This window comes from Nothobranchius furzeri, chromosome 9, assembly GCF_043380555.1.
Source record: "Nothobranchius furzeri strain GRZ-AD chromosome 9, NfurGRZ-RIMD1, whole genome shotgun sequence".
Classification (NCBI taxonomy): Eukaryota; Metazoa; Chordata; class Actinopteri; order Cyprinodontiformes; family Nothobranchiidae; genus Nothobranchius; species Nothobranchius furzeri.
The window spans coordinates 37,109,553-37,127,560 of NC_091749.1; positions in this window are offsets into that span (position 1 = coordinate 37,109,553).

An 18,008-nucleotide genomic window follows, 5' to 3' on the forward strand; every position below is an offset into this window, starting at 1 on the left:
AACCACCTCTATACACATAAAACCAACCAGCTCTATACACGTAAAACCAACCAACCAACCAACCAGCTCTATACACGTAAAACTAACAAGCTCTATACATGTAAAACTAACCAACCAACCAACCAACCCACTCTATACACGTAAAACTAACCAGCCCTATACACGTAAAACTAACCAGCCCTATACACGTAAAACTAACCAGCCCTATACAGGTAAAACTAACCAGCCCTATTAACGTAAAACTAACCAGCTCTATACACGTAAAATTAACCAGCTCTATACACGTAAAACTAACCAACCAACCAACCAACCAACCAGCTCTTTACACATAAAACTAACCATCTCTATACACGTAAAACTAACCAACCAACAAACCCACCCTATACACGTAAAACTAACCATCCCTATGCACTTAAAACTTACCAGCCCTACACACGTAAAACCAACCAACCAACCAACCAGCTCTATACACGTAAAACTAACCAGCTCTATACACGTAAAACTAACCAACCAACCAACCCACTCTATACACGTAAAACTAACCAGCCTTATACACGTAAAACTAACCAGCCCTATACACGTAAAACTAACCAGCCCTATTAACGTAAAACTAACCAGCTCTATACACGTAAAACTAACCAGCTCTATACACGTAAAACTAACCAACCAACCAACCAGCTCTTTACACATAAAACTAACCAGCTCTATACACGTAAAACTAACCAACCAACAAACCCACCCTATACACGTAAAACTAACCATCCCTATGCACTTAAAACTTACCAGCCCTACACACGTAAAACTAACCAACCAACCGACCAACCAACCCACCCTATACACGTAAAACTAACCAGCCCTATACACGTAAAACTAACCTACCAACCAGCTCTATACACGTAAAACAAACCAACCAACCAACCCACCATATACACGTAAAACTATCCAGCTCTATACACGTAAAACTAACTAGCCCTACACACATAAAACTAACCATCCCTATACACGTAAAACTAACCAGCCCTATACCGTAAAACTAACCAGCCATATACATGGTTGTTTAGTTGGTTGGTTGCTCTGTTGGTGTTACGTGTATAGAGCTGGTTGGTTTGTTGGTTCATTATTTTTACGTGCATAGAGCTGGTATGTTTTAGGTGTATAGAGCTGGTTAGTTTTACGTGTATAGGGCTGGTTAGTTTTACGTGTATAGAGCTGGTTGGCCCTATACACGTAAAACTAACCAGCCCTATACATGTAAAACTAACCAGCCATATATACGTAAAACTAACCAGCTCTATACACGTAAAACTAACTAACCATCCCACCGTATACACGTAAAACTAACCAGCTCTATACATGTATATCTATCCAACCAACCAGCTCTAGACATGTAAAACCAAACAAACAAAGAACCAACCCACCCTTTACACGTAAAACTAACCAGCCCTATACACGTAAAACTAACCATCCCTTTACACATAAGGCTAACCAGCCCTGTACAGGTAAAACTAACCAGCCCTATACACGTAAAACTACCCAGCGCTATACACGTAAAACTAAGCAACCAACAAACCAGCTCTATACACGTAAAACCAACCAACCAACCGACCAACCAACCCACCCTATACATGTAAAACTAACCAGCCCTACACACATAAAACTAACCATCCCTATACACGTAAAACTAACCATTCCTATACACGTAAAACTAACCAGCCCTATACACGTAAAACTAACCAGCCCTATACATGTAAAACTAACCAGCCATATACACGTAAAACTAACCATTCCTATACACGTAAAACTAACCAACCAACCAACCCACCATTTACACGTAAAATTATCCAGCCCTATACACGTAAAACTAACCAGCCCTACACACATAAAACTAACCATCCCTATACACGTAAAACTAACCATTCCTATACACGTAAAACTAACCAGCCCTATACACGTAAAACTAACCAGCCCTATACATGTAAAACTAACCAGCCATATACACGTAAAATAACCAGCCCTGTACACGTAAAACTAGCCAGCCCTATCCACGTAAAACTAACCAACCAACCAGCAAGCTCTATACACGTAAAACTAACTAACCAACCCACCCTATACACGTAAAACTAAACAGCTCTATACATGTAAAACTAACTAACCAACCAGCTCTAGACACGTAAAACCAACCAAACGACCTAATAGCCCACGCTTTACACGTAAAACTAACCAGCCCTATACACATAACACTAACCAGCCCTATACACGTAAAACTACCCATCCCTTTACACGTAAAACTAACCAGCCCTGTACAGGTAAAACTAACCAGCCCTATACACGTAAAACTAACCAGCCCTATACACGTAAAACTAACCAGCCCTAAACAGGTAAAACTAACCAGCTCTATACACCTAAAACTAACCAGCTCTATACATGTAAAAATAATGAACCAAGCAACCAACCAACCAAACAACCAACCAGCTCTATACACGTAAAACTAACCAACCAACCAACCAACCCACCCTATACACGTAAAACTAACCAGCTCTATACACGTAAAACTAACCAACCAACCAACCAGCTCTATACACGTCAAACTAACCACCTCTATACACATAAAACCAACCAGCTCTATACACGTAAAACCAACCAACCAACCAACCAGCTCTATACACGTAAAACTAACAAGCTCTATACATGTAAAACTAACCAACCAACCAACCAACCCACTCTATACACGTAAAACTAACCAGCCCTATACACGTAAAACTAACCAGCCCTATACACGTAAAACTAACCAGCCCTATACAGGTAAAACTAACCAGCCCTATTAACGTAAAACTAACCAGCTCTATACACGTAAAATTAACCAGCTCTATACACGTAAAACTAACCAACCAACCAACCAACCAACCAGCTCTTTACACATAAAACTAACCATCTCTATACACGTAAAACTAACCAACCAACAAACCCACCCTATACACGTAAAACTAACCATCCCTATGCACTTAAAACTTACCAGCCCTACACACGTAAAACTAACCAACCAACCGACCAACCAACCCACCCTATACACGTAAAACTAACCAGCCCTATACACGTAAAACTAACCAACCAACCACCTCTATACACGTAAAACAAACCAACCAACCAACCCACCATATACACGTAAAACTATCCAGCTCTATACACGTAAAACTAACTAGCCCTACACACATAAAACTAACCATCCCTATACACGTAAAACTAACCAGCCCTATACACGTAAAACTAACCAGCCATATACATGGTTGTTTAGGTGGTTGGTTGCTTGGTTGGTGTTACGTGTATAGAGCTGGTTGGTTTGTTGGTTTGTTATTTTTACGTGTATAGAGCTGGTTAGTTCTAGGTGTATAGATCTGGTTAGTTTTACGTGTATAGGGCTGGTCAGTTTTACGTGTATAGGGCTGGTTAGTTTTACGTGTATACAGCTGGATAGTTTTACGTGTATATGGTGGTTTATACACATAAAACTAACCAGCCCTATACACGTAAAAAAAAAAAACAACCAACCAACCGACCAACCATCCCACTCTATACACGTGAAACTACCCAGCCCTATACACATAAAACTAACCAGCCCTATACACATAAAACAAACCAGCCCCATACACGTAAAGCTAACCAGCCCTATACACGTAAAGCTAACCAGCCCTATACACGTAAAACTAACCAGCTCTATACACGTAAAACCAAACAGCTCTATACACGTAAAACCAACCGACCAACCAGCCAGCTCTATACACGTAAAACTAACCAGCTCTATACACGTAAAACTAACCAACCAACCAACCCACCCTATACACGTAAAACTAACCAGCTCTATACATGTAAAACTAACCACCCAACCAGCTCTAGACACGTAAAACCAACCAAACAACCAACCAACCCACCCTTTACATGTAAAACTAACCAGCCCTATACACATTACACTAACCAGCCCTATACACGTAAAACTAACCATCCCTTTACACGTAAAACTAACCAGCCCTGTACAGGTAAAACTAACCAGCCCTATACACGTAAAACTAACCAGCCCTATTCTTGTAAAACTAACCAGCCCTAAACACGTGAAACTAACCAGCTCTATACACGTAAAACTAACCAGCTCTATACACGTAAAAATAACCAGCTCTATACACATAAAACTAACGAACCAACAAACCAACCAGCTCTAGTATAAAGCTGGTTGGTTGGTTGGGTGGTTGGTTGCTTGGTTGATTTTACGTGTATAAAGCTGGTTGGTTTGTTGGTTCGTTATTTTTACGTGTATAGAGCTAGTTATTTTTACGTTTATAGAGCTGGTTAGTTTTTGGTGTATAGAGCTGGTTAGTTTTACGTGTTTAGGGCTGTTTAGTTTTACGTGTATTGGGTTGGTTAGTTTTACAAGCAACCAACCAACCAAACAACCAACCGGCTCTATACACGTAAAACTAACCAACCAACCCACCCTATACACGTAAAACTAACCAGCCCTATACACGTAAAACTAACCAGCCCTATACATGTAAAACTAACCAGCCCTATACACGTAAAACTAACCAGCCCTATATACGTAAAACTAATCAGCCCTATACACGTAAAACTAACCAGCCCTATACACGTAAATTTAACCAGCTCTATACACGTAAAACTAACCAGCTCTATACACGTAAAACTAACCAGCCCTATACACGTAAAACTAACCAACCAACCAGCTCTATACACGTAAAACTAACTAGCTCTATACACGTCAAACTAACCAGCTCTATACACGTAAAATTAACCAACCAACCAACCAGCTCTATACACGTAAAACTAACCAGGTCTATACACGTAAAACTAACCAACTAACCAACCAACCAACCCACCCTATACAGGTACAACTAACCAGCCCTATACACATTACACTAACCAGCCCTATACACGTAAAACTAACCATCCCTTTACACGTAAAACTAACCAGCCCTGTACAGGTAAAACTAACCAGCCCTATACACGTAAAACTAACCAGCCCTATACTTGTAAAACTAACCAGCCCTAAACACGTGAAACTAACCAGCTCTATACACGTAAAACTAACCAGCTCTATACACGTAAAAATAACCAGCTCTATACACATAAAACTAACGAACCAACAAACCAACCAGCTCTAGTATAAAGCTGGTTGGTTGTTTGGGTGGTTGGTTGCTTGGTTGGTGTTACGTGTATAGAGCTGGTTGGTTTGTTGGTTTGTTATTTTTATGTGTATAGAGCTGGTTAGTTCTAGGTGTATAGAGCTGGTTAGTTTTACGTGTATAGGGCTGGTCAGTTTTACGTGTATAGGGCTGGTTAGTTTTACGTGTATACAGCTGGATAGTTTTACGTGTATATGGTGTTTTATACACATAAAACTAACCAGCCCTATACACGTAAAAAAAAAACAACCAACCAACCGACCAACCATCCCACTCTATACACGTGAAACTACCCAGCCCTATACACATAAAACTAACCAGCCCTATACACATAAAACAAACCAGCCCTATACACGTAAAACTAACCAACCAACCAGCCAGCTCTATACACGTAAAACTAACTAACCAACCCACCCTATACACGTAAAACTAAACAGCTCTATACATGTAAAACTAACCAACCAACCAGCTCTAGACACGTAAAACCAACCAAACGACCTAATAACCCACCCTATACACGTAAAACTAACCAGCCCTATACACGTAACACTAACCAGCCCTATACACGTAAAACTACCCATCCCTTCACACGTAAAACTAACCAGCCCTGTACAGGTAAAACTAACCAGCCCTATACACGTAAAACTAACCAGCCCTATACAAGTAAAATTAACCAGCCCTAAACAGGTAAAACTAACCAGCTCTATACACCTAAAACTAACCAGCTCTATACATGTAAAAATAACGAACCAAGCAACCAAACAACCAAACAACCAACCAGCTCTATACACGTAAAACTAACCAACCAACCAACCAACCAACCCACCCTATACACGTAAAACTAACCAGCTCTATACACGTAAAACTAACCAACCAACCAACCAGCTCTATACACGTAAAACTAACCAGCTCTATACACGTCAAACTAACCACCTCTATACACATAAAACCAACCAGCTCTATACAAGTAAAACCAACCAACCAACCAACCAGCTCTATACACGTAAAACTAACCAACCAACCCACTCTATACACGTAAAACTAACCAGCCCTATACACGTAAAACTAACCAGCCCTATTAACGTAAAACTAACCAGCTCTATACACGTAAAACTAACCAGCTCTATACACGTAAAACTAACCAACCAACCAACCAACCAACCAGCTCTTTACACATAAAACTAACCAGCTCTATACACGTAAAACTAACCAACCAACAAACCCACCCTATACACCTAAAACTAACCATCCCTATGCACTTAAAACTTACCAGCCCTACACACGTAAAACTAACCAACCAACCGACCAACCAACCCACCCTATACACGTAAAACTAACCAGCCCTATACACGTAAAACTAACCTACCAACCAGCTCTATACACGTAAAACAAACCAACCAACCAACCCACCATATACACGTAAAACTATCCAGCTCTATACACGTAAAACTAACTAGACCTACACACATAAAACTAACCATCCCTATACACGTTAAACTAACCAGCCCTATACCGTAAAACTAACCAGCCATATACATGGTTGTTTAGTTGGTTGGTTGCTCTGTTGGTGTTACGTGTATAGAGCTGGTTGGTTTGTTGGTTCGTTATTTTTACGTGCATAGAGCTGGTTAGTTTTAGGTGTATAGAGCTGGTTAGTTTTACGTGTATAGGGCTGGTTAGTTTTACTTGTATAGAGCTGGTTGGCCCTATACACGTAAAACTAACCAGCCCTATACATGTAAAACTAACCAGCCATATATACGTAAAACTAACCAGCTCTATACACGTAAAACTAACTAACCATCCCACCGTATACACGTAAAACTAACCAGCTCTATACATGTATATCTATCCAACCAACCAGCTCTAGACATGTAAAACCAAACAAACAAAGAACCAACCCACCCTTTACACGTAAAACTAACCAGCCCTATACACGTAAAACTAACCATCCCTTTACACATAAGGCTAACCAGCCCTGTACAGGTAAAACTAACCAGCCCTATACACGTAAAACTACCCAGCGCTATACACGTAAAACTAACCAACCAACAAACCAGCTCTATACACGTAAAACCAACCAACCAACCGACCAACCAACCCACCCTATACATGTAAAACTAACCAGCCCTACACACATAAAACTAACCATCCCTATACACGTAAAACTAAACATTCCTATACACGTAAAACTAACCAGCCCTATACACGTAAAACTAACCAGCCCTATACATGTAAAACTAACCAGCCATATACACGTAAAACTAACCATTCCTATACACGTAAAACTAACCAACCAACCAACCCACCATTTACACGTAAAATTATCCAGCCCTATACACGTAAAACTAACCAGCCCTACACACATAAAACTAACCATCCCTATACACGTAAAACTAACCATTCCTATACACGTAAAACTAACCAGCCCTATACACGTAAAACTAACCAACCAACCAACCCACCATTTACACGTAAAATTATCCAGCCCTATACACGTAAAACTAACCAGCCCTACACACATAATACTAACCATCCCTATACACGTAAAACTAACCATTCCTATACACGTAAAACTAACCAGCCCTATACACGTAAAACTAACCAGCCCTATACATGTAAAACTAACCAGCCATATACACGTAAAATAACCAGCCCTGTACACGTAAAACTAGCCAGCCCTATACACGTAAAACTAACCAACCAACCAGCCAGCTCTATACACGTAAAACTAACCAGCTCTATACATGTAAAACTAACCAACCAACCAACCAACCCACTCTATACACGTAAAACTAACCAGCCCTATACACGTAAAACTAACCAACCAACAAACTCACCCTATACACGTAAAACTAACCATCCCTATGCACTTAAAACTTACCAGCCCTATACACGTAAAACTAACCAACCAACAAACCAGCTCTATACACGTAAAACCAACCAACAAACTGACCAACCAACCCACCCTATACACGTAAAACTAACCATCCCTATACACATAAAACTAACCATCCCTTTACACATAAAACTAACCAGCCCTGTACAGGTAAAACTAACCAGCCCTATACACGTTAAACTAACCAGCCCTATACTTGTAAAACTAACCAGCCCTATACACGTAAAACTAACCAGCCCTATACACGTGAAACTAACCAGCCCTATACACGTAAAACTAACCAGCTCTATACACATAAAACTAAACAACTCTATACACGTAAAAATAACCAACCAACCAACCAGCTCTATACACATAAAACTTACCTGCTCTATACAGGTAAAACTAACCAGCCCTATACTTGTAAAACTAACCAGCCCTAAACACGTAAAACTAACCAGCTCTTTATACGGAAAACTAACCATTTCTATACACGTAAAACCAACCAACCAACCGACCAACCAACCCACCCTATACACTTAAAACTAACCAGCCCTATACACGTAAAACTAACCAACCAACCAGCTCTATACACGTAAAACAAACAAACAAACCAACCCACCATATACACGTAAAACTATCCAGCCCTATACACGTAAAACTAACCAGCCCTACACACATAAAACTAACCATCCCTATACACGTAAAACTAACCATCCCTATACACGTAAAACTAACCAGCCTTATACATGTAAAACTAACCAGCCATATACACGTAAAACTAACCAGCCCTGTACAGGTAAAACTAACCAGCCCTATACACGTAAAACTAATCAGCTCTATACACATAAAACTAAACAACTCTATACACGTAAAACTAACCAACCAACCAACCAGCTCTATTCACATAAAACTAACCTGCTCTATACAGGTAAAACTACCCAGCCCTATACACGTAAAACTTCCCACCCCTATACACGTAAAACTAACCATCCCTATACACGTAAAACTAACCAGCCCTATACACGTAAAACTAACCAGCTCTATCCACGTAAAACTAACCAGCTCTATACACGTTAAACTATCTAGCTCTATACACGTAAAACCAACCAGCTCTATACACGTAAAACCAACCAACCAGCCAGCTCTTTACATGTAAAACTAACCAACCAACCAGCTCTAGACACGTAAAACCAGCCAAACAACCTACTAACCCACCCTTTACACGTAAAACTAACCAGCCCTATACACGTAACACTAACCAGACATATACACGTAACACTAACCAGCCCTATACACGTAAAACTAACCATCCCTGTACACGTAAAACTAACCAGCCCTGTACAGGTAAAACTAACCAGCCCTATACACGTAAAACTAACCAGCCCTATACACTTAAAACTCACCAGCCAAAACACGTAAAACTAACCAGCTCTATACGCCTAAAACTCACCAGCTCTATACACATAATACCAACCAAGCAACCAACTAACCCACCCTTTACACTTAAAACTAACCAGCCCTATACACGTAACACTAACCAGCCCTATACACGTAACACTAACCAGCCCTTTACACGTAAAACTAACCATCCCTGTACACGTAAAACTAACCAGCCCTGTACAGGTAAAACTAACCAGCCCTATACACGTAAAACTAACCAGCCCTAAACAGGTAAAACTAACCAGCTCTATACGCCTAAAACTCACCAGCTCTGTATACGTAAAAATAACGAACCAACAATCCAACCAGCTCTATACACGTAAAACTTACCAACCAACATACCAGCTCTATACATGTAAACCTAACCAACCAACCAACCCACCATATACACGTAAAACTATCCAGCCCTATACACGTAAAACTAACCAGCCCTACACACATAAAACTAACCATCCCTATACACGTAAAACTAACCATCCCTATACACGTAAAACTAACCAGCCCTATACATGTAAAACTAACCAGCCATATAGACGTAAAACTAACCAGCCCTGTACAGGTAAAACTAACCAGCCCTATACACGTAAAACTAACCAGCTCTATACACATAAAACTAAACAATTCTATACACGTAAAACTAACCAACCAACCAACCAGCTCTATACACATAAAACTAACCTGCTCTATACAGGTAAAACTACCCAGCCCTATACACGTAAAACTTCCCAGCCCTATACACGTAAAACTAACCATCACTATACACGTAAAACTAACCAGCCCTATACACGTAAAACTAACCAGCTCTATCCACGTAAAACTAACCAGCTCTATACACGTCAAACTATCTAGCTCTATACACGTAAAACCAACCAGCTCTATACACGTAAAACCAACCAACCAGCCAGCTCTATACACGTAAAACTAACTAACCAACCAACCAACCCACCCTTTACACGTAAAACTAACCAGCTCTTTACATGTAAAACTAACCAACCAACCAGCTCTAGACACGTAAAACCAACCAAACAACCTACTAACCCACCCTTTACACGTAAAACTAACCAGCCCTATACACGTAACACTAACCAGCCCTATACACGTAACACTAACCAGCCCTATACACGTAAAACTAACCATCCCTGTACACGTAAAACTAACCAGCCCTGGACAGGTAAAACTAACCAGCCCTATACACGTAAAACTAACCAGCCCTAAACACATAAAACTAACCAGCTCTATACGCCTAAAACTCACCAGCTCTGTATACGTAAAAATAACGAACCAACAATCCAACCATCTCTATACACGTAAAACCAACAAAGCAACCAATCAACTAAACAACCAACCAGCTCTATACACGTAAAACTTACCAACCAACCAACCAGCTCTATACACGTAAACCTACCCAACCAACCAACCAGCTCTATACACGTAAAACTAACCAGCTCTAAACACGTCACACTAACAAGCTCTATACACGTAAAACCAACCAGCTCTATACACGTAAAACCAACCAACCAACCAGCTCTACACACGTAAAACTAACCAGCTCTATACACGTAAAACTAACCAACCAACCAACCAGCTCTTTACACGTAAAACTAACCAGCCCTATACACCTAACACTAACCAGCCCTATACACGTAAAACTAACCATCCCTTTACACGTAAAACTAACCAGCCCTGTACAGGTAAAACTAACCAGCCCTATACACGTAAAACTAACCAGCCCTATACACGTAAACTAACCAGCCCTATACACGTAAAACTAACCAGCCCTAAACACGTAAAACTAACCAGCTCTATACACCTAAAACTAACCAGCTCTATACACGTAAAACTAACCAGCCCTATACACGTAAAACTACCCAGCCTTATACACGTAAAACTAACCAACCAACAAACCAGCTCTATACACGTAAAACCAACCAACCAACCAACCAACCAACCCACCCTATACATGTAAAACTAACCAGCCCTAAACACGTAAAACTAACCAACCAATCAGCTCTATACACGTAAAACCAACCAACCAACCAACCAACCCACCATATACACGTAAAACTATCCAGCCCTATACACGTAAAACTAACCAGCCCTACACACATAAAACTAACCATCCCTATACACGTAAAACTAACCATTCCTATACACGTAAAACTAACCAGCCCTATACACGTAAAACTAACCAGCCCTATACATGTAAAACTATCCAGCCATTTACACGTAAAACTAACCAGCCCTTTACACGTAAATCTAACCAACCAACCAGCCAGCTCTATACACGTTAAACTAACTAACCAACCCACCCTATACACGTAAAACTAACCAGCTCTATACATGTAAAACTAACCAACCAACCAGCTCTAGACACGTAAAACCAACCAAACAACCTACTAACCCACCCTTTACATGTAAAACTAACCAGCCCTATACACGTAACACTAACCAGCCCTGTACACGTAAAACTAACCATCCCTGTACACGTAAAACTAACCAGCCCTGTACAGGCAAAACTAACCAGCCCTATACACGTAAAACTAACCAGCCCTATACACGTAAAACTAACCAGCCAAAACACGTAAAACTAACCAGTTCTATATGCCTAAAACTCACCAACTCTATACACGTAATACCAACCAAGCAACCAACCAACCAAACAACCAACCAGCTCTATACACGTAAAACTTACCAACGAACCAACCAACCAACCAACCAACCCACCCTATACACGTAAAACTAACCAGCCCTATACACGTAAAACTAACCACCCCTAAACACGTAAAACTAACCAGCTCTATACACCTAAAACTAACCAGCTCTATACACGTAAAAATAACGAACCAACAAACCAACCAGCTCTATACACGTAAAACTAACTAACCAACCAACCAACCCACCCTTTACACGTAAAACTAACCAGCTCTTTACATGTAAAACTAACCAACCAACCAGCTCTAGACACGTAAAACCAACCAAACAACCTACTAACCCACCCTTTACACGTAAAACTAACCAGCCCTATACACGTAACACTAACCAGCCCTATACACGTAACACTAACCAGCCCTATACACGTAAAACTAACCATCCCTGTACACGTAAAACTAACCAGCCCTGGACAGGTAAAACTAACCAGCCCTATACACGTAAAACTAACCAGCCCTAAACACGTAAAACTAACCAGCTCTATACGCCTAAAACTCACCAGCTCTGTATACGTAAAAATAACGAACCAACAATCCAACCAGCTCTATACACGTAAAACCAACAAAGCAACCAATCAACCAAACAACCAACCAGCTCTATACACGTAAAACTTACCAACCAACCAACCAGCTCTATACACGTAAACCTACCCAACCAACCAACCAGCTCTATACACGTAAAACTAACCAGCTCTAAACACGTCACACTAACAAGCTCTATACACGTAAAACCAACCAGCTCTATACACGTAAAACCAACCAACCAACCAGCTCTACACACGTAAAACTAACCAGCTCTATACACGTAAAACTAACCAACCAACCAACCAGCTCTTTACACGTAAAACTAACCAGCCCTATACACCTAACACTAACCAGCCCTATACACGTAAAACTAACCATCCCTTTACACGTAAAACTAACCAGCCCTGTACAGGTAAAACTAACCAGCCCTATACACGTAAAACTAACCAGCCCTATACACGTAAACTAACCAGCCCTATACACGTAAAACTAACCAGCCCTAAACACGTAAAACTAACCAGCTCTATACACCTAAAACTAACCAGCTCTATACACGTAAAACTAACCAGCCCTATACACGTAAAACTACCCAGCCTTATACACGTAAAACTAACCAACCAACAAACCAGCTCTATACACGTAAAACCAACCAACCAACCAACCAACCAACCCACCCTATACATGTAAAACTAACCAGCCCTAAACACGTAAAACTAACCAACCAATCAGCTCTATACACGTAAAACCAACCAACCAACCAACCAACCCACCATATACACGTAAAACTATCCAGCCCTATACACGTAAAACTAACCAGCCCTACACACATAAAACTAACCATCCCTATACACGTAAAACTAACCATTCCTATACACGTAAAACTAACCAGCCCTATACACGTAAAACTAACCAGCCCTATACATGTAAAACTATCCAGCCATTTACACGTAAAACTAACCAGCCCTTTACACGTAAATCTAACCAACCAACCAGCCAGCTCTATACACGTTAAACTAACTAACCAACCCACCCTATACACGTAAAACTAACCAGCTCTATACATGTAAAACTAACCAACCAACCAGCTCTAGACACGTAAAACCAACCAAACAACCTACTAACCCACCCTTTACATGTAAAACTAACCAGCCCTATACACGTAACACTAACCAGCCCTGTACACGTAAAACTAACCATCCCTGTACACGTAAAACTAACCAGCCCTGTACAGGCAAAACTAACCAGCCCTATACACGTAAAACTAACCAGCCCTATACACGTAAAACTAACCAGCCAAAACACGTAAAACTAACCAGTTCTATATGCCTAAAACTCACCAACTCTATACACGTAATACCAACCAAGCAACCAACCAACCAAACAACCAACCAGCTCTATACACGTAAAACTTACCAACGAACCAACCAACCAACCAACCAACCCACCCTATACACGTAAAACTAACCAGCCCTATACACGTAAAACTAACCACCCCTAAACACGTAAAACTAACCAGCTCTATACACCTAAAACTAACCAGCTCTATACACGTAAAAATAACGAACCAACAAACCAACCAGCTCTATACACGTAAAACTAACTAACCAACCAACCAACCCACCCTTTACACGTAAAACTAACCAGCTCTTTACATGTAAAACTAACCAACCAACCAGCTCTAGACACGTAAAACCAACCAAACAACCTACTAACCCACCCTTTACACGTAAAACTAACCAGCCCTATACACGTAACACTAACCAGCCCTATACACGTAACACTAACCAGCCCTATACACGTAAAACTAACCATCCCTGTACACGTAAAACTAACCAGCCCTGGACAGGTAAAACTAACCAGCCCTATACACGTAAAACTAACCAGCCCTAAACACGTAAAACTAACCAGCTCTATACGCCTAAAACTCACCAGCTCTGTATACGTAAAAATAACGAACCAACAATCCAACCAGCTCTATACACGTAAAACCAACAAAGCAACCAATCAACCAAACAACCAACCAGCTCTATACACGTAAAACTTACCAAACAACCAACCAGCTCTATACACGTAAACCTACCCAACCAACCAACCAGCTCTATACACGTAAAACTAACCAGCTCTAAACACGTCACACTAACAAGCTCTATACACGTAAAACCAACCAGCTCTATACACGTAAAACCAAGCAACCAACCAACCAACCAGCTCTACACACGTAAAACTAACCAGCTCTATACACGTAAAACTAACCAACCAACCAACCAACCAACCAGCTCTTTACACGTAAAACTAACCAGCCCTATACACGTAACACTAACCAGCCCTATACACGTAAAACTAACCATCCCTTTACACGTAAAACTAACCAGCCCTGTACAGGTAAAACTAACCAGCCCTATACACGTAAAACTAACCAGCCCTATACACGTAAACTAACCAGCCCTATACACGTAAAACTAACCAGCCCTAAACACGTAAAACTAACCAGCTCTATACACCTAAAACTAACCAGCTCTATACACGTAAAACTAACCAGCCCTATACACGTAAAACTACCCAGCCTTATACACGTAAAACTAACCAACCAACAAACCAGCTCTATACACGTAAAACCAACCAACCAACCAACCAACCAACCCACCATATACATGTAAAACTAACCAGCCCTAAACACGTAAAACTAACCAACCAATCAGCTCTATACACGTAAAACCAACCAACCAACCAACCAACCCACCATATACACGTAAAACTATCCAGCCCTATACACGTAAAACTAACCAGCCCTACACACATAAAACTAACCATCCCTATACACGTAAAACTAACCATTCCTATACACGTAAAACTAACCAGCCCTATACACGTAAAACTAACCAGCCCTATACATGTAAAACTATCCAGCCATTTACACGTAAAACTAACCAGCCCTATACACGTAAAACTAAACAGCCCTATACACGTAAATCTAACCAACCAACCAGCCAGCTCTATACACGTTAAACTAACTAACCAACCCACCCTATACACGTAAAACTAACCAGCTCTATACATGTAAAACTAACCAACAGACCAGCTCTAGACACGTAAAACCAACCAAACAACCTACTAACCCACCCTTTACACGTAAAACTAACCAGCCCTGTACACGTAAAACTAACCATCCCTGTACACGTAAAACTAACCAGCCCTGTACAGGCAAAACTAACCAGCCCTATACACGTAAAACTAACCAGCCATATACACGTAAAACTAACCAGCCAAAACACGTAAAACTAACCAGTTCTATATGCCTAAAACTCACCAGCTCTATACACGTAATACCAACCAAGCAACCAACCAACCAAACAACCAACCAGCTCTATACACGTAAAACTTACCAACCAACCAACCAACCCACCCTATACACGTAAAACTAACCAGCCCTATACACGTAAAACTAACCACCCCTAAACACGTAAAACTAACCAGCTCTATACACCTAAAACTAACCAGCTCTATACACGTAAAAATAACGAACCAACAAACCAACCAGCTCTATACACGTAAAACCAACCAAGCAAACAACCAACCAGCTCTATACACGTAAAACTAACCAACCAACTAACCAGCTCTATACACGTAAAACTAACCAGCTCTATACACTTCAAACTAACCAGCTCTACAGACATAAAACCAACAAGCTCTATACACGTAAAACCAACCAACCAACCAACCAGCTCTATACACGTGAAACTAACCAGCTCTATACATGTAATACTAACCAGCTCTATACACGTAATACTAACCAGCCCTATAAACGTAAAACTAACCAGCCCTATACATGTAAAACTAACCATCCCTATACATGTAAAACTAACCAGCCCTATACACGTAAAACTAACCAGCCCTATACATGTAAAACTAACCAGCCATATACGCGTAAAACTAACCAGCCATATACGCGTAAAACTAACCAGCCCAATATACGTAAAACTAACTAGCTCTATACACAGAAAACTAAACAACTCTATACACGTAAAACTAACCAGCTCTATACACGTCAAACAATCTAGCTCTATACACGTAAAACCAACCAGCTCTATACACGTAAAACCAACCAACCAGCCAGCTCTATACACGTAAAAATAACTAACCAAACAACCAACCCACCCTATACACGTAAAACTAACCAGCTCTATACATGTAAAACTAACCAACCAACCAGCTCTAGACACGTAAAACCAACCAAACAACCTACTAACCCACCCTTTACACGTAAAACTAACCAGCCCTATACACGTAAAACTAACCAGCCCTATACTTGTAAAACTAACCAGCCCTAAACACGTAAAACTAACCAGCTCTATACATGAAAACTAACCAGCTCTATACACGTAAAAATAACCAGCTCTATACACATAAAACTAACGAACCAACAAACCAACCAGCTCTAGTATAGAGCTGGTTGGTTGTTTAGTTGGTTGGTTGCTTGGTTGGTGTTACGTGTATAGAGCTGGTTGGTTTGTTGGTTCGTTATTTTTACGTGCATAGAGCTGGTTAGTTTTAGGTGTATAGAGCTGGTTAGTTTTACGTGTATAGGGCTGGTTAGTTTTACGTGTATAGAGCTGGTTGGCCCTATACACGTAAAACTAACCAGCCCTATACATGTAAAACTAACCAGCCATATATACGTAAAACTAACCAGCTCTATACACGTAAAACTAACTAACCATCCCACCCTATACACGTAAAACTAACCAGCTCTATACATGTATATATATCCAACCAACCAGCTCTAGACATGTAAATCCAAACAAACAAACAACCAACCCACCCTTTACACGTAAAACTAACCAGCCCTATACACGTAACACTAACCAGCCCTATACACGTAAAACTAACCATCCCTTTACACATAAGGCTAACCAGCCCTGTACAGGTAAAACTAACCAGCCCTATACACGTAAAACTACCCAGCGCTATACACGTAAAACTAACCAACCAACAAACCAGCTCTATACACGTAAAACCAACCAACCAACCGACCAACCAACCCACCCTATACATGTAAAACTAACCAGCCCTAAACACGTAAAACTAACCAACCAACCAGCTCTATACACGTAAAACCAACCAACCAACCAACCCACCATTTACACGTAAAATTATCCAGCCCTATACACATAAAACTAACCAGCCCTACACACATAAAACTAACCATCCCTATACATGTAAAACTAACCATTCCTATACACGTAAAACTAACCAGCCCTATACACG